We start from the raw sequence: 18,337 nt of genomic DNA, 5'->3' as shown, positions 1-18,337 counted from the left end.
CTGGAGCTCCCCACTGCAGCTAGTCGACAGAACTACTGAGTCAAAGAGGTATGGGTGGGAGGGGTCAGATTGGCCTTCTGCTTGCTAGCTGGCCCTGCCGCTTGCCCCACTGCGCCCCTGTCACCTCAGGCTCAGAATATCTCTGGATACCCCAAGAGTCCTTTCCATCCTGAACACACCAAGAAGGTCCAAAACCCTTTATGACCTAGTCTCCATTGTTCATCTCATGGGAGAAGAGCTGGGAGGCAATGTGAGGGCTCTCCTAAAAGGGGGCCACGGCCTCCAGCCTGGTACATCCTCTGGCAGTGTGCTTGCTATATAGGGAGCAAACCATGGCAGCCAGAGAGCAGGCATTGGGCAGGGAAGAAATCTTTAATCAAAAAGTTTAAATCCTCAACGCAGTAGTTCTGGCTCTCGATCAGGAGCTGTGACCTTGGACAAGTCTCTCTCCCTAACCCTTTACCCACCTCTCTATATTAACGCCGTGAGCATAGGGCCCAGCCTTGTCCTCACGTGGGGCTCTACCATAGAACCCCTTCAGGAAGCTCACAGAGCTGGGTCCAGAGCCCTCCCCAGTGCTCCCCTCCAAGACTGCTGTCAAGGAATCCCCCAAATCCTGGAGACTACGTGCTTGTAAGCCATAAATTTTGTGTAGCAGTTTCTGGGGACATGGGATCTCAGGCTGGCCACCAGCAGCTAGCTGCTCCATGACTGGCAGAGCCTCTCTGGGCCACCATGACTGACTGGAAGCTGGTACAGGCTGCCTCTGCTACAAGCTCCATCTGGAGTCATGGATGGGTGGCAGGCACACAGCACTTCTATTCTGTACACCCTAGCCTAGGACAGGAGCCTCTGGGGCCACCATCCAACTGCTGTGATTCTGGAAGGCTCCTAAGGCTCACGGAGACCAGGATGATGGAGTAGCTGACCCTAGCACAGCTCCAGAGAGGTCCTAAATCCAGCCCTTTTACACTCCCACCTTGGTGTGCAGGAGAGGTGACATGCCAATCCAGAGTGATGGTCGGAACACGTGGTTAGTTCTCCCCCACCCCATCACCACCCAATGCATCGCAGAGCTCTGAGGGAAGCAAGAAGCAAGAGCCATGGCTGGCGGGAGAGAGAGAGGCAGCAGCTTCAGAATATTCTCCGGGTACATGTTCAGCCTTTCCAAAATCATAGACTCTCTGGCCCATACAACCAGTCAGTGACTCTGGCACCCAATAAATACCATGGTGGCTTGAGTCACCTCACCACCTATACCTGTCAGCAAGACCCCAGCCTCTTGGAAACTTGACCTCTCCAAGTGTGAAGGCTCCAGGTACAATGGGCACACACGAGGCATGTATCTCTGATCAGGGGGTACAACTACCAGTCAGAACAATGCCAGTCTGAACCCTCAGACGTCCTGGGGGTAAGGTTCATACACCCAGCTCAAGCAGGGAAAGGAGGAGGGATGGGGAGCCAACGCAAGTCAGAAAAGGGTCTGTAAGCAAAGGATGAGGAAGATACTGAGAACAGTATCCTAGCAGCCAACCTCTAGCCAAGATACTGCCCTGTAACATCAGAAGCCTAGAGAAGAAAACCAGAGAGCCCTAGGCTACCAAAGGAGGAAGCTGGGATGGCTTTCCAGAACAGAGTGGGCCAGCTTCTTGAGCCCATCACCCAGCAACGGCTCATTCTACACCAAGGTGCCAGCTGACACCTCTGACTCCTGGCACTGATGAAGCTGCAGAGGCGACAGGACCAGCAAAGGTCTCCCCAACACTGGCCAAGGGGGTCAACAGCCTTAGGACTCAGCTCCTAATCTCACCCCTCTCTCTTCCCCCACGGCTGGAGGCTGGGCCTAGATGTAGCACATCCCAGGTCCCCCCATGCCATCTGATCACCGGTCCCCACGTGCCTACCTGGGCCTGGGGGTCCCCATCTCGGGCCGGTTGGGCGAGGGCCGGTCCCCTCGGCTCCTCCGGGCCCGCAGGCCGCGGGGCGGGGCGGCGCGGGCGGGCTCTGCGGAGCAGCCTGTACCGCGACACCCCCGCCCGCTGATGGATGCCGACTGCAGCAGCGGCGGCGGCGGCCGCGGCGGTCGGCGTGCGCCGGGGGCTGGGCACCGTGCCCACAGCCCCGGGCCTGGCGCCCGCCGCGCGGCCCGCCCCCGCCGCGGCCTTCGCGCCCAGCCCAGGGGCGGCCGCGAGCCTGCCTCCTTCGCTCGCGGCGCCCAGCCCCTGCCTCCGCCTCCTCGGCTGCCTGCCTTGCCTCCTCCGCTCTTTCCCCGCCACCCAGCGGTCCACTGCGGGACGAGATGGCCGTCTCCGCCCTGGCCCCTGGTCAGCCGGCCTCCTCGCTTCCTAGCTCGCTCGCGGGCTCTGTGGGCCAAGCCCTAGTGGGGGCTCGGGGAGAGAAGGAGGGGGAGGGGAGAAGGAGGAGGATCCCTGACTCAGAAGTGACTCAGCCTCTGTGGGCCTCCCATCCCACAGAGTCAGGTCCCCTTCACTCCCCTACCGATCCCTTTCACTCCCCTGCAAGCTCAGTGCAGGGATAGAACCCGCCTGGGACGTAGCGTTCTTCTCCCAGTAGGGAATCCGCAAGGCAACTGCCTTCCGGGAATCATCCGGCATGAGTGTCCCTAGGGTGGGTGTGCTCCCCAGTACCTATGTGCCTCGGTGACCATGACAGTAGTGTAACAGCGAAGGAATCCTGTAGGGGTTGGACCTGACTAGAGATGTTTACTATATATATAAGGACATGCGGCGGTGTGTGCTCCCAGGTTCTATGAAGGGGCCACAGAGGTCATGGCTCACAGCCAAGCTAAACCTTACTCCTCCACTCCAGCCGCACTGCTACAACTCAAAAAGCCAGTTGCACCAGGTTACCTACCTCCCTCTTATCCAAGCCTTTGGCAGCCACAGAGCACTTTGGAAAAGAGAGAGCCTGGATTCCAATCTAGTTCTAAGACTGGTTCAGCAAGAACTATTGGCAAGCTACTACCATGCTCCAGGGGTCCGTTTGTAAACCATGGAAGACAGGATTAGACTTGGACTTAACCTGTCTATGGGTCCCAGTGTGTGGGGAAAGCCTTGGAAGAAATGGCAGCAACTCATACCTGGTCACCAAACATGGTTACCACAGTTCTACAATGGCTACCCATGTGACCCTCACTCCTAACCATCACCATCGGCCCCAGGCATGCTCAGTTCTTCTTTAATCCTCCAATAACCCTGCATACCTATTATATGCAAGCCAATGTCTAGGCCACAGTACTTGAGCCCTCTGTCATACACGCGCGCGCGCACACACACACACACACACACACTGCAATTGTGTCTGTACTATCCTCACTTGGCAGAGAGTGGGGGAGGTAAAGAGGATAGGATGGGGGAGGTAGGAAGTGGGGGGGTGTCCTACACTCCCTCCCTCTTCCTTTCAGGTAACATTAGATTGCAGCCCCACACCTAGAATCTTATAGACTATGCTCAACCTCCAAGCCAGGCCTTTTCTTGAGTGTGGACAAGTCCCTTCTTCATTGGATGTCTCAAGAGTTATCCTTGGAGCTGCCCGCTGTCCACTAGTCTCAGGGTCTCAGGAGTAGGCCAGAGCAGAATGACACTAGCCAACCCCACTCCAGACAAGAGGTGGAAAACCAATCAGCTTAAGCCAAGTGGGCGGGGCTTCCTCCCCAGGCATCCTTTTACCCACGGAGCCTCACACAGGTCCTTAGGAGTGTGGCCTCCAATCAAGTCACTAACTCTCAAGGGTATACACTATTTGCAAGCGATGTTTATTCAAATTAACGACTGAAACAACCTGCCGAACTCAGGAGTGCCATCAGAGGAGCTTGCTGCTCCCGGGCCCCCGCTGTGGAGAGGCCTCGCTCGCTCACTGCCAGCCTCCAGGCATTTTTGCTTCCAAGCTAACATTTCCTCCTCTGCTTTCTCAACCTCAAGCTCCCAAGGCTGCAGAGCCAAGGCCCTCCCCATTCCTCAGTTTAACTCTTTCCCAGACAGTCCCTCTCTTTTCCCCAGACAACATTGCCACACACACCCCCATTCCTCCCCTGGGGCAGAGCCTGGTTCCCAGCCTCCTTGGCCACATAGAGCCTCTCACTTTCCCAGGACAACCCAGGCTACTTCAGGACCAAAGCAGGATGTTCCCAGACTTCATTTTAGATTCATACCCAAAGGGCCCAATTCACTTCCGGTCAGGGACAACATACTGGAGTCTGGGCTGTCTCTAGAATGATGTCTGTCTCTGTTTCTGTTGTTTTTGTCATTATTTTCTGTGATTCTCTTCTAGGTCTATTATTAGCGCTTTCCAGTTTGCAAAGTACTTGATTCCACAGCACCATCTGAGTTAACATCACCTCTCCCCCCAACTTATAAATAAGTAGCCAAGGCCCAGGGTAGGGAGTGCTTTGGCCAAGGTCACTCTACACAGTAATGTGGGCTCTCTGGACCCTTCCACTTTCCCCCCATAATTTCTCCAGAGAAATTACAAACAAGACACAGCATGGGAACTCAAAAGGATGCCCCGGTTCTGCAGGCATCGCTGAAATCACTACCCTGGTACTTTTCTGCTTCCATTCTCCAAGCAGGGAAATTGAGGCACGCACAGGATTCCACACCACCATGCCTCATGAAAGCCGCCATAGAGAAAAGTCAGGGGCCCTGATGAGAAAGGGCCCACCGCGCTTGAGGCCGCTCCCCGCTCCCAGCCCCCGCTCCCAGCCCTGGATCTCTTCCTTCTGTTTTACTTCTACAAGCTGATCTCTCTGAGCCTTGTTGAGGGGAACTCCCTGCTGCCCATCAGTTACTGGGGTGCTGTGAGGAGAGCTCAGAAGGGGCTCACAGGAGAGAGAGGACAGGATACCGCACTTCCTGTAGGCTCTGCCTAAGAAGGAGGAGAAAGTCTTTCCTCTTAAACTTTAACAGCGAGGGGACCTGAAAGTGTAAAAGTCTAAGATCCAAGAAAGCCAGGACACGAGGAGGGCAGAGCACACAGCAACAGCCTCAAGCAGCCACTATGGTGGGTCAGAGACTTCACCAGACGCCAGACCTTTCAGAGGAGGAACTCAGGCCCCAAGAGATTTTATCACCTGGAGAGTCTTGGTCTGGTGAAGGAACGGGGCCTGGGGCGGGGTGGGGGTGGGGGTAGGGGGGTGGATAAGGGAGCTCTGTTTTCGGTGCTGAGGCCCCCTCCCAACATCTTCCCTTCCCTTCCGGAAGCAGAGATGCTTACCCTGGGGCAAGCCCAGGATTCCAGAGAAGAACTGGGGAGTGTGACCCTGAATTCCAACAGGTCCAATGGGTGAGGACTGCAGAGGGCCCTAAAGACTAACCACCATGCCACTCGCTGAGCGCTTCCCCTGAGCCTGGCACTAGACACACATTCATGGGATTAGTCCCCGAAACAATTCTCCGCCCTGAAACTACCGATCCTTTTTACAGCTGAAGTGACTGCGCCTCCGAGGACTGATGACGTGCCAATGCTCACCCACTGATAAATGGCAGGGCTAGAAAGTGACCAGAGAGCCATCTGAGGCCAAACACTGAGCCTCAACCATCTCAGACTCCTCCCCCTTGCCTCTAGGCCTGTGCTAATTAAGGCAGGAGCCGCTGGCCACCGGTAGCTGCCAAGTACCTGAAACGCACAAATGGAAACCTGCTGTAAAGGCAAGGCAAATAGTGGAGTTGGAGGTCTGAGTATTAAAATTAAAGAGAACGTTTATATATCTCAATAACCCTTGTTTTAATATTATGGGACCCAGGCACGTTGGTATGGAATCCCAGCACTTGAGAGTTGGAGGCAGGAGAATCAAGAGTTCGAGACTAGCCTGTCTCAAAACAAAGTAATTAACTAAAAGTTATAGATATATCAGATTAAATAGAATCTCATTAGAATGATTTCATGTGTGTGTGTGTGTGTGTGTGTGTGTGTGTGTGTTTAGGGACCCAGCCCAGGATCTTGTGCACGCTAGGCATGCTAGAGAAGCACTCTATCCCTATGCTACAACCTCAGTCCTATATGTGGTCCATGCACGGTTACATGTAGGTGTACATGTATGTTAGTGCATGTGGAATACATCGAATGTTTTCTACCTGACCTTTTTGAGACAGGGTCTCTTCACTGAACCCAGTGGCTGGACAAACCAGGCTGGCCTTGAACTCACAGAGATCCACCTCCGTCTGCCTCCCAAGTGCTGGGATTAAAGGCATGGGCCACACTCGGCATTTTTTGTTTGTTTGTTTGTTTGACATAACGTTTTGCTATGTTGCCCAGTGATCTGGACTTGAACTCCTGAACTCAGGGGATCCTCCCACCTCAGCTTCTCAAGTGCTGGGACTAAGAGCATCTGTGAGCCGCTTTTTTGTCTCTTTAATTGTATGTATGTCTTGCACATGTAGCTCACACTGTGTTTCTCTTGGTTAGTCTGGGCTTAGATACTCCGAAGTCCTAACGGGGCTCTTGGAGATGAGAAAAGGTATCTTGAAGGAGGGGCAGCTAAAATACACTGGATTAAAACAGAGGTCAAACAACAAGGGTATTTCAGGGCAAGGGATCTGCAAGACATCTGGCTCTGGCCTCGGAGGGCAACAGGGCCTGGGTGGGCTGAGCTAAGCCCCAGGCAGCTAAGAGCTGGGCCAGAGGGAGGAAGCTACTGGAGCCAAAGTTTCTAAAGCAGTGTGTCCCACGGGCTTGGGGAGAAGCTCTGCCTGGCAAGGCTGCTCTCCCTCACTGCTGGCGCTCTCGAGAAGGCACTGCAGGGCAGCTGGGTCCAAGCGGAAGGAGAAGGCTGGGTTGGGCAGCTGGGTTGAGCAACAGAAAACACACATACACAGGGAGTGGACCCCCACCTGTTAGCTGCTCCCCTCCACTTTACTAGGAAGTCTCCTCAAACCGCAGTCCCCAAGGGTCTCACCTCCTCTTAAGCCTTGGCCTAGATTGGAAACCGAATGCTCCCACGTACAGTCTGGTGTAGACAGCTGTGTATGCCCCCAAAGCTGCATGGCAGGCCATGGGAATAAGGCACTCAGTAGTTCATAGCTAGTACAGCATGGCGGAGGAGCCGGGCTGCCCATGTGAAGAGCTGATACAAGGTGGGTGCGAGGGCTGGAGAGATGGCTCAGCGGTTAAGAGCACTGATTGCTCTTCCAGAGGTCCTGAGTTCAATTCCCAGCAACCACATGGTGGCTCACAACCATCTGTAATGGGATCTGATGCCTTCTAGTATGTCTAAAAGCAGCTACAATGTACTCATATAAATATAATAAACCTAAAAAAAAAAGAATAAAAACAAGGTGGGGGTGGGGACATTCTTCAGTATAGGAGCCCCATGACCTTGCCAATGCCTTGACCAGCCTGAACCTTGGGGTACTATAAGCATTCCCTTTTAATGCTGCTACAAGATCACAGGACATTATCCACCAAAGGGGCCTGGCAGTCAGATGCCCTCCTCCAGCACAGGTAAGACCCCTTCAGCTAACTCTGCGGTATCCTTGGTCTCTCTCAAGGGCACATGGAGAGATGGCTCAGCAGTTAAGAGCAGCGACTGCTCTTTCAGAGGTCCTGAGTTCCCAGCCACCACATGGTGGCTCCCAAGCATCCATAATAGGATCCGATGACCTCTTCTTGTGTGTCTGAAGAGAGCAACAATGTACTCACATACAATAAAATAAATTAATTTTTTTTTTAAAAAGTACACATATCCTCAAGATTGTATTCTCTCCAGGGAAAGCCCCCGCCCCCACTTCCTGCACCTCCTCTTCTATGCTTGCCACACCCTTGTCTCCTTCAATCTCTACTTCTGAATCCGGGTTCAGTAGTCGCAGTGGGGCTCTGACTTAAACTGCCTCTCTTCTCGGGCAGGAAGCTTGCTCTCACTGCCGTCCTGGTAGCCACAAGCAAGCCCTGGACACAGCTGGACTTCCCCTCTTGGCACAGACAGCAATATCGCTGCTGCTTTCCTGGGGCACATCAAGGGGCGACTCTGCTCACCTTCCCAGTGAAGAGCCTTCAGCGGTACCCTGTTCTCTGATGAAAGACTTCACCTCGGCTTGGCTCTTGGGGCCTTGGCCAGCCTGATCTCTCCTCGTGCCTCAGCCTTAGTCTCAGACGCTTTGCTCTGTCAGCCTGATGGCTCTGGGTCCCTGGGGTACAATAGTCTGACACAGGCTTGTTCTCGCATGAGCTTTTTTTCCCTCTGCTTGGATGAATTTTCCCTTCCCCACGGCCACTCTTCTAGTCATCAACCAGGAAGGCTTCCCTCATCCTCTCCTGAGACACCCCCCTATGGCTAGTTACAGCACTGACCTTCCCCAGTGGCCACGGGTTATGTGACTTGCAGAAGGCTCTTAGCCCCGTGGTACACTGGTACTTTAGGGGAGAAGCCACTTTGCATCTTTCAAACTACAAGGACCCTTCTTGGTAGTCATGTCTGTACAACCTGGTCACCTTCACCCCAGAGCCAAAGGTCAGGAAACAAGGGGAGTTAGGAGTCCACCTGAATGTCAGGACACCCCAAGGATGAGTTCCAGCATCTCAATTTCACCTTGGCTACAATTCCTTCTGGGGTCCCCATGCTTCCAGCCACTGTCTGGGAAATGTGCCTTCCTCTAGGAGTTTGGGAACCATGTTATGGGGGCTGAATATAAAAAATGTGGCCAAGTTCCCACAGACTGGATACAGACTGCCACATAGCCTGTCAGGAGCCAGAAGTGTCAGCTGAGATTTCATTGTCCTGGCAGTCAGAGGAGATCTCAGAGAGCATCACACAGAGGCTGGAGGAGGGGAGCGAGAGGAGCTGTCTGTGTGCCTGTGGTCCCGGTGTGGGAAGAAGCTGCAGCACCACTATCAATCAGCAGCATCCTCGCAGAGTGTCAGAGTCCCCAGCTACAGGCTGGCATGGTGCCTAGCAATTTGCCTACATTTTCCACCTTCAATCCCTCACTCCCCTGTAAAGCAGAAATTACATATCCACCTTGATTTTACAGGGGATGAAATTGAAGCCACTAGTCCAGCGTTCCTTTGGTAATGGAGAGGGGACCCAAGATTCAGCCCGAGACCACCTAACTCGGGAACTTGTGTTTGCCCCCTTGATGATCCTGCACTCATTTGGCTGAACACAAATATACTGTGGCGATGATGAGATGTTTTAGGTCTTGTCAAAGAGACAGTTACACAAAGCACGTGTCAATTCGTGGTGCCCTTATGGGTATTTTTTTTTTTATCTATGTTATGATTTCAATAATTGACATATTGTGCATGCACACAAGTGTCCGTGCAGGCCTGTATGAATGTACAAGAGTGTATAATGCTGTCTACCTGGTTTGTTTGTTTGTTTTTAAGGATTTGTTTATTTTATGTGTATGAGTACACCGTAGCTGTCTTCAGACACACCAGAAGAGGGCATCAGATCCCACTACAGATGGTTGTGAGCCACCATGTGGTGGCTGGGAATTGAACCCAGGACCTCTGGAAGAGCACTAAGCCATCTCACCAGCCCAACCTGGTTTGTTTTTACAACAGGATCTCTCACAGCCGCAGGGATCTGCCTGCCTCTTGTTGCCTGGCACTGAGATTACAAGCCGGGGCCACTAGGTTTGGCTTATTTAAAAACAAAACCAAAAACATGGGTCCTAGGGATTTAACTTGTATCTTCAAAGTATCTACCCAGCTCAAGAAAGGTGGGCCTCAGCCGGGCGAGGGTGGCGCACACCTTTAGTCCCAGCACTTGGGAGGCAGAGGCAGGCAGATTTCTGAGTTTGAGGCCAGCCTGGTCTACAGAGTGAGTTCCAGGACAGTCAGGGCTATACAGAGAAACCCTGTATCGAAAAACCAAAAAGCCCACCTTTCTTTTTTCTTTTTTTCTTTTTTGAGATAGGTTCTCACAATCTTTACCTGTCCTGGAACTCGCTATGTAGATTAGGCTAGTAAACTCACAGAGATCTGCCTGCCTCTGTCTCCTACATGCTGGGATTAAAGGCCTGAGTAAGAAAAACATTTTCTATAACCTGGATATTTTTGTGGCATGAAATACTCTTAGCATTAGGGTCTCAAAATAGCAAAATGTCTCTTTGTTTCTTTCCAACTGCCTCTACATTCAAACAGGAGCCCATCTGCAAAACCTCCTGAACCTCCAAGCCAGGCCAAACGAAAATTCACCTGCTGTACATCACTCTGCTGACAAGCATTTGCTCCCCTCCCAGTCTCCATCCTGGAACCACCAAGCCAGTATTCCACTTGCACAAGCTGGTGCTGCTCTGCAGTCTTTGCAACCTTCTCTTCACCCATCCATCTGCAGACAGCAGACGGCCAGACCAGCCGCTGCACCACCACTTAATCCCAGCTTTAGATGGCAGCCAGGCCCCGATGTCTGGATGTACCCATCTACGTGTACCAGGCCAGGCTGGGTAGAGAAAATGCCTGTGTGTAAACACAGCCTTCTGCTTCAACCATTCCTGCTTGGACTCCCTCAGCCAACAGGGCCCTCTGTGACTTTTATCTCCCTGCCCAAAATAACCATTGGCTTCCATGGCTCTCTGGGCATGGATCAGACTGGTAGGAGCTTGGGCAGCTAGAGGATAGAAACGACACATTATCATCTTTGCTTTCCCAGTGCACCAGTGCAAGTCTGTGGCATTTATCTAGCTCCTCTGTGTACTTGGAAGGGACCTGTGGTGGGAAGGAAGCGCTTGCTATGGGAAACAGTCACATGATCTCAAAGCTCACAGTTCAGTAGGAAATAAGATAGGGACCCCAGCCAACTGCAGTAGAATACAGAAACTAGGAAAGATGCAAAGGAAAAGATGATGTTTGGAGGAATTTAGAGGAGAAAGAATTTGGAGAAAAGCAGGCGTCAAAGGCTTTCAGGAAGAAGTGGTGCCTTGGACGGAGCTCTGAAAGCAGGGCTGCAGAACAACCCTCGCACAAAAACAGGCAGGGTGGGAAGGACATGGTAAGTGCAGGAAACTGGGCACATGTGGCTTGGCCCCTGGGGTGCTGAGCATTGAGGCTGGGGCTGGAAAGGCAAATAGTGCCAATCAGAGCCTTGAATGACATTCCAAGTGGTTTCCTGCCCTGTCTAGCAGCTAGCCACATGTGACCTATAGTTAAACCAAAGAAAATGAAATAAAACGTAAAATTTGCAGCCACATACCCTCAGCAGTTATCAGAGCAGACTCTGAAGGTTTGAACCAGTTGGTTGTTGCAGAAACTTCTACTGCACAGTAAAGAGAGACAACAGGAGAACAGGTAAGGACTTGGAGAAGAGGCCGGATATAGCTAGAGATGGTTTGTGCCTGATAGGGAATGACTACAGGGTAGCGGAGGTCAGGAGCCAGGTGAGAGCCATTACACCAGTCCAGTAGAGAGCAAGATGCATTTCTCAGGTGAGAAGGATAAGAGAGCTTGATGTCCAAGCCAAACGACTTGAGTTCAAATCCCCAGACCCCAGTAAAAGCCAGGCAGGGGCATATATTTCTGTAATTGAAGTGGTGCACACGTCCATAATCCCAGAGCACATCTATGGGGGTGGGGATGGAGAGACGGGTCAATCCCCAGAGCTGGAGGGGCAGTTCACCAGGTAAACACTACAGCTAAAAAAGAGACTTGTCTCAAACAAGGTGGGAAGTGAGAATGGAAACGCAAGGTTGTCCTCTGACCTTGTCATGTCTGTTGTGACACGCACACATGCACACATGCATACAAACACAGGAAATCAAAGAATCCCATGTCTTCCCTCCCTCTCTTCTTCCCCTCGGTAAGCAGAGGGGCAGTGGTTCTCCATGTGTTACCCCTGCAGCAGCAGAATCACCTGGAACTCACAGGTGTGGCATGCTCAGAATCCGCCCAGACCTACTGAATTGGAAGCCAGGTCAAGAGTACCCCTCAGTTCTCCTGTCATTGTGAAGGATGCTAACATTTGATATCTGCAGCATAGAACCACACACAGCTCCGGAGTCAGGGGACCAGGCTTTCTGTCCTGCCTCAACCATTCAGTGGGAGTGCTCGAAATCTCTCTGTGTCCCTGTGTCCTTGGTACAGTTCTGTATGGTTATCCTAAGGATTATCAGAGGTGATATATCACATCTTAGAAAATGTTTCCCAAGCAGTGGTGGCACATGCCTTTAATCCCAGCACTTGGAAGGCAGAGGCAGGCAGATTTCTGAGTTCAAGGCCAGCCTGGTATAGAGTGAGTTCCAGAACAGCCAGGGCTACACAGAGAAACCCTGTCTCGAAATAAAAAGAAAAAGAAAAAGAAAAAGAAGAAGGAGAAGGAGGAGGAGGAGGAGGAGGAGGAGGAGGAGGAGGAGGACGAGGAGGAGGAGGAGGAGGAGGAGGAGGAGGAGGAGGAGGACGAGGAGGAGAAAAAATGTTCAACTAAGCCATCCATGCTGGCACATGCCTTTAATCCCAACACTTGGGAAGCAGAAACAAGAGGATCTCTGTGAGTTCAAGGACAGCCAGAGATACTACATAGTGAGACCCTGGGTAAGAAAAAAAGAAAAAGAAAAATATCTAATTAAAGCAAGTACTCAATGGACATTACATGGCAGGCAGAAACAGGAGGATAGGGAGTTTGGGCCAGCCTGGGCTATAAAGTAAGACCCTGTCTCAAGAAGAAAAAGAATAGAAACAAACAAACAAACTTTTTGAGACAGAGTTTCTCTGTACAAGAAACTCCCTGAAGTCCATGCATAGATCACCTTTTGGGTCCATGAATAGTTAGAAACATTGGCGTAGGTGTTCTTTAATCAACAATGGTAAGTCTCTCTCTCTCTCTCTCTCTCTCTCTCTCTCTCTCTCTCTCTCTCTCTCTCTCTCTGTTGTATTCCTATCTAATTTAAAGAAACTCTTTCTATGTATGCACACATTGGAAAGATATATACCTTTTCACTTTTGTTATATGTATTGAGATGGGATCACATCCTATATCCCAGGCTAGCCTCAAACTTGCAAATCTTTATCCTGCAGTAAAAGAGTCCACCAAGGAAGATTTGAAATGGACTTTGGCAGAATACTGTTGAACACTGGATCATTGCTGCTTCCCCCCCAGAACCTGTCCCAATGTGGCTGGCTGTCTCCAGAGTTCTACATGAGCATGTAGTCCTGAAACCTTGCCCCCTCTGCTGCTTCCCCCCAAACAGACAGATTGTCCCTAGCTCTGCAGAACAGAAGGAGCAGAACCTGGCTTGCCTCTCATCCCTGCCCCACTCCAAATCCTTGGCTCAGAGACCAACCAATAAAGAGGCTCCCCAAATCCCATCCCAACTCACCCCCCACTCCCACTTTAATAACCAAGCCAATGGCTGTACCTTCGGATTCCTCGCAGTATGGTCACTTGAAACAGACCAGGGTTATTTTCAGAGGACAGGTGACAGTACATAGGGTAGTTCTACTGTTAGAGCTACAACTGCCCCCACCAGCTCCCACGGATCACTGCCCACCATGTGAATGCTCTAGTCTGTCAAGCTGGCCAGCGAAGCCATGCCAACCTCTAGGATGGATGGCTTGGATTATGGACCATGCTTATCATACCAGGCTAGGACCAGCATCACAGCAGAGAAAAGGGTACCAGGTGTGAAGAGGAGCAGCCAGACTGGAGCAACAGACCAGCACAATCTCCCCTGGCCAGTGTGAGCCAAGGCAGTCCAACTGCACAGGTAAAGCCCTGTGGCCCAGTCCTTCCAGCCCTGCAAGGCCAGTGGAAGTTCCCTTGGGGTAGCTGTTGTGACCTCAGCTCTTTCTACCTACCATGGTCTGGATAGCAAGGACTGAGCATTAGGAGACTGAACCAATTTGGACGTTGACAAGAAAATGGAGAGCAGAAGTAGCTAGATACCTAGAATGTGCTGGCCAGCCAGTCCAGCCAGCCAACTGGAGAGCTCCAGATTCAGTGAAGAGACCCCCGTCTCAAAAAAAAAAAAAAAAGTGGGAGTGACAGCAGGAGACAGACAATGCCAATCTCTGGCCTCTACATGTACACATATGTGTGCAAATATCACCCCCCCACACACACAGAACATGCACATGTCACATACACATATAAAATGATGATGAAGATCTAATACGCTGCTAAGTGATCATAGCTATAATACAGATGAACATCAAGCAGCTACAAAATATAAACATATCCAAATGATACAGAACACGTGTGTATATAAATTTAAAAAATGAAAAAAAAAACACTTTTTTTTAAGGCAGGACCTTACTCTGTAGCCCAGGCTGGCTTCAAATTTGTAATCCTCCCACCTCAGCCACCCAAGAACTGGGATTACAAGCCTGAACCATCACGTTCAACTAGAAAATCATTTTGGGCCAGAGCGATGATGGCTCATTGCTTAAGAGTAGGTGCTGCTCTTCCAAAGGACCTCAGTTCAGTCCCTAGCACCCACCTCAGGCAATGCAACAACTGGAAACTCCAGTCCCAGGGGATCCAGTGCTCCCTCCTGGCCTCTGTGGGTACACACGCACACATACTAAATCTTTTTTTTTTTTAATATATATAAATGGTTTCTATGTGTCAACGTGTATGCGTGTATGTGTGTGTGTGTGTGTGTGTGTGTGTGTATGTATGTATGTATCCAGGTCTCTCAATGGCCTGGGAATCCTCAGATAGACTAGACTGGTTGGCCAGCAAGTGTGTGTGTGTGTGTGTGTGTGTGTGTGTGTGTGTGTGTGTGTGTGTGTATGTATCCAGGTCTCTCAATGGCCTGGGAATCCTCAGATAGACTAGACTGCTTGGCCAGCAAGTCCCAAGGGTCTCTGGACCTTCAGTGCTGGGATTACAAGCACATGTCACCACACCCAGCTTTTAAAAAACATATGAACAACCACAACAAAACAAAAAACATGGTTCCAGGGTCAAATTCAGCTCTTCCTGCTTTTGTTTGTTTGGTTTGTTTGGTTTGGTTTAGTTTTTTAAAACAAGGTTTCTCTGTGTAGCCCTGGCTGTCCTGGAACTGGCTCAGTAGACCAAGCGGGCCTTGAACTCAAAGAAACATACACCTGCCTCTACCTCCCAAGTGCTGGGATCAAGGGTGTGCAGCATCACCGCCTGGCACTCATGATTTAAAATATGTAACTTTTTAATGTTACCAGAGGGTTTTTTTTCATCCCAATGGGATCGTTTCACTTTGCTTGTTTTGGGCTTTGTTTTTCTTATTCTGCACCAAACATGTGGACAAGTATTAGAGAGTCTGCACCTTCATCTCTGGCCACTCACACTCATAGCTTCTGGCTAGAACTATTCAAAGCCCTTCCTGGGATCTCAACAGAGCCCCTGTTGCAGCTCCTCTCTGCTTTTGAACTTTGCTGCCCTTCTCAGCCACTCCCTGGAGTGTCATTAATTGGGAACCCCGCCAGCAGGTCTCCATCATCTTCTGACACAAGCCTACAGTGGAAGTCCCCCTCCAGGGCTCCACGCCCATGAAGCCAGCCAGGTCAGAGGGACTCCAGTTCCTTCATTTGACAGCAATGGAAAAATCAATGATGATAGATGCTGGCATGGTGGCAAAGCCACGTCTGCACTTGCTCTTGCTCCCTGTAGGTCACATTGGAAACCACATCGTGGAGTGGCTAGAACCCATCCTGAAGATGAAAAACCTGACCGGAGCCCAGGAAACATAACTTTCTAGAGCCACACATTGAATCAGGATGCCAACGCTGGTCTGATTTTGACATGCAGGAAGCCGGACGATCCAAGCAGCTTGTCCTCAGCCCATAGTCTACAGAAAGAGTCGGGCTCTCCAGAGTCTCTGTCCCTTCCCCGCCTCCATTCCTGGCAAGGATCCCAATGGTTGCACCACCATCTCCACCCAGAACCCTACAAAAGCCCATCCGGAGCCACGTGCCCTGCATCCCCTCATCAACCCACCATCATTCCCTCCCTCCTCTGGCAATGGGTCCTGCTGCCTCCTCAGGTCTCCTAGCAACATGACATCCCGCAGTGTTGCTGCTCACCACCTCTGGGTTCTTCCAGCTGGGCCTGCCCCTCTCATGGGGGGTCACTGCACCCACAGGGGACAGATGGAAGAAAAGTAAAGAGGTGGGGCCAGCCTGCATGGCCCCCACGCTGGGCCTGCTCTCAGCCTCCACATTTGGGGCATAGGCTCTGGCTGTGGCGACCTTTTCTTGAGCCTAGGACTAAATGCTGACTGGGACAAAAAATGGAGCCAAATCCTAGGGTTTCAGTTCTAGTAGAATCCACCTTATTTTTGTACTTTTAAAATACATGGCTTCTTCTCACTAGAACATTTAATATCGGGCTGGAGAGATGGCTCAGCCGTTAAAGGCTGGGCTCACAACCAAAACTATAAGAATATTTAATATTTAAAGCAATAATGAAAAGCATTAATAGCAATAGGCCTGGGGATTAGACCAATGGTGGGGTACTTGTCTAGAGGCGCAAGATCTTGGGTTTGATCCCTAGAAACACACACAAACCAAAAACAAACAAGCATCGAAAACAAGAAAACTCTTAAAAATGCATTAGGAGAGATGGCTCAGCGGGTAAGAGCACTGACTGTTCTTCCGAAGGTCCTGAATTCAAATCCCAGCAGCCACATGGTGGCTCACAACCACCCATAATGAGATCTGACGCTCTCCTCTGGTGTGTCTGAAGACAGCTACTGTGTACTTACATATAATAAATAAATAAATCTTTTTTTAAAATGCACAAACTAGGGCTGGAATGTAGCTCAGTTGGCAGAGAGCTTGCCTACCAGGCTTGAAGCCCTGGTTTCAGTGCTAGCATAAATTGGGCATAGTGTGCATACTTATAATCCCAGCATTTAGGAGGTGGAGGCAGAAGGATCAGAAATTCAAGGACATCCTTAGCTACATAGGAAGTTCTAAGCCACCCTGCTGTACAGGAAGCCCAGTCTCCAGACCAAGCAAACCCAGACAGCTACTTTATCTTTACATAATGCTCACAACCATGACATCTACGAGGTAAGCACTTCTATTTCTATACCCATTTTACAGACAATAAACTGATCACTAACTTGCCCAACGATACCCAGCTCTGTGAATCTGAACAACTGTGTCTGACACCAGAATGCATGCTCTTGCCATTGGCTCTCTTTGAAAATCAACTGGCCCTTACCTTTTAATGCAGCCATGGGAAAAGGGATGTGTATTCAGTCTCTGTGTGGATTTGAGCTATGAATGCAGGAAAGCCCATCTTCTGTGCCATTGGCTAGAAGGGCTGTGTATGGTGGCTTTTCATTATGCTATTCTCTCTATTTTTCTATACGTTTGGAATTCTCCACAATATAAAGAAAAAAGAAGATGCCAGCCAGCCTGCAAATTTTAAGGCTGTCTCATATGACTGGAAATCCACAAAATCACTCAAACTTTAGGACATTTCGCTTTGACAGTTTTGAAAGTCAGAGAAGGGCAAGTGCTGTGGAATCTTTCTACAGAATTTTCAAGAGAAAATCTTATGTTGTTGCCAAGAATCTGAGAGCTAGGAGAACCCCAACTAGGTGGGCTGAGCCCTCCCCTGACTCTTCGTGGGAATACAGTGTCCCTGTCCCCAAGGAGCTGGCCAGGGCTGGTTCTTTGAGGAGCCACAAGCTGGTGGCCACATGATGTGGTAGGAGATCCCGGCAGCCACTATGAATCTGGAGGTCTATGATTAGAAAGCAAATTACAGGCCTTGCTCTGTCGGTTTCCAGCACACAAAACCGTCCTGGCAGTCAAAGGGCTTTCACGAGACTTGTGCAGGGTTTCCAGCGAGCATGAACACAGGAGAGGCAGGAAAATGGTGGGAATATGAGCGGGAAGGAGAAACAGCACCACTGAGGCACAAAACTGCCCAGACAGGTGGAGCTGAGGCCGCAGGGAGGCAGCAGTTCACGACAATTAGAAGCAGGCTTTGGGCAGCAGCCAGCTCTCAACTCTGCCTTGAGGCTTCTGAGCTGTTCAGCTTTGAGCAAATAAGCAATCTCTCTGAGCTTTTTATTTGTCAGCTATAAACTGGGGATGATTTTACCTGCTATACCCGGTTGATACAGAGAGAGAACGAGATCGCAGAGATCAAGTATCTGCCCTAGTTCCCACCACATGATTGATAGGATACAAGAAACGGGGGGTTTCAAATAAGTACTAATGCGGCAGAGGAGATGGCTCAGTCGATCAAGCACTTGCCTTAAAAGTATGAGGATCTGAATTCGGATCCCTAAACCTACATAAAAGCTGGAGACAGTGACACATGCTCTAATCCTAGCAACTGTGAGATGGAGGATGCCGGGCAGATCCTTGTAAGCACGCTGGTCAGTTAGGCTAGCCCATTCAGTAAAGTCCCAGTTCAGTAAAAACGAGAGAACCTGTCTCAAAAAAA

At 50.6% G+C, this 18,337-nt stretch overlaps 1 protein-coding gene across 12 annotated transcripts in view; it reads right to left on the bottom strand.

Moving 5' to 3' along the window:
- Positions 1 to 18,337, bottom strand: part of Epb41l1 (erythrocyte membrane protein band 4.1 like 1) — a 124,176-nt gene that overhangs the window by 65,694 nt on the left and 40,145 nt on the right. Inside the window, exon 1 of one of the 12 annotated variants that reach the window (XM_031372497.1) lies at positions 1,905 to 2,105. The exons of the other annotated variants lie outside the window; for them this stretch is intronic. The gene's annotated coding sequence lies outside the window, so the exon portion shown is untranslated. Of the gene's footprint in view, positions 1 to 1,904; positions 2,106 to 18,337 lie in introns of those variants that run through there. 12 annotated transcript variants of the gene reach the window in all.

This window comes from Mastomys coucha, unplaced genomic scaffold (genome assembly GCF_008632895.1).
Source record: "Mastomys coucha isolate ucsf_1 unplaced genomic scaffold, UCSF_Mcou_1 pScaffold15, whole genome shotgun sequence".
NCBI classification, from domain to species: Eukaryota; Metazoa; Chordata; class Mammalia; order Rodentia; family Muridae; genus Mastomys; species Mastomys coucha.
This window is presented reverse-complemented; position numbering and strand designations above follow the sequence as displayed.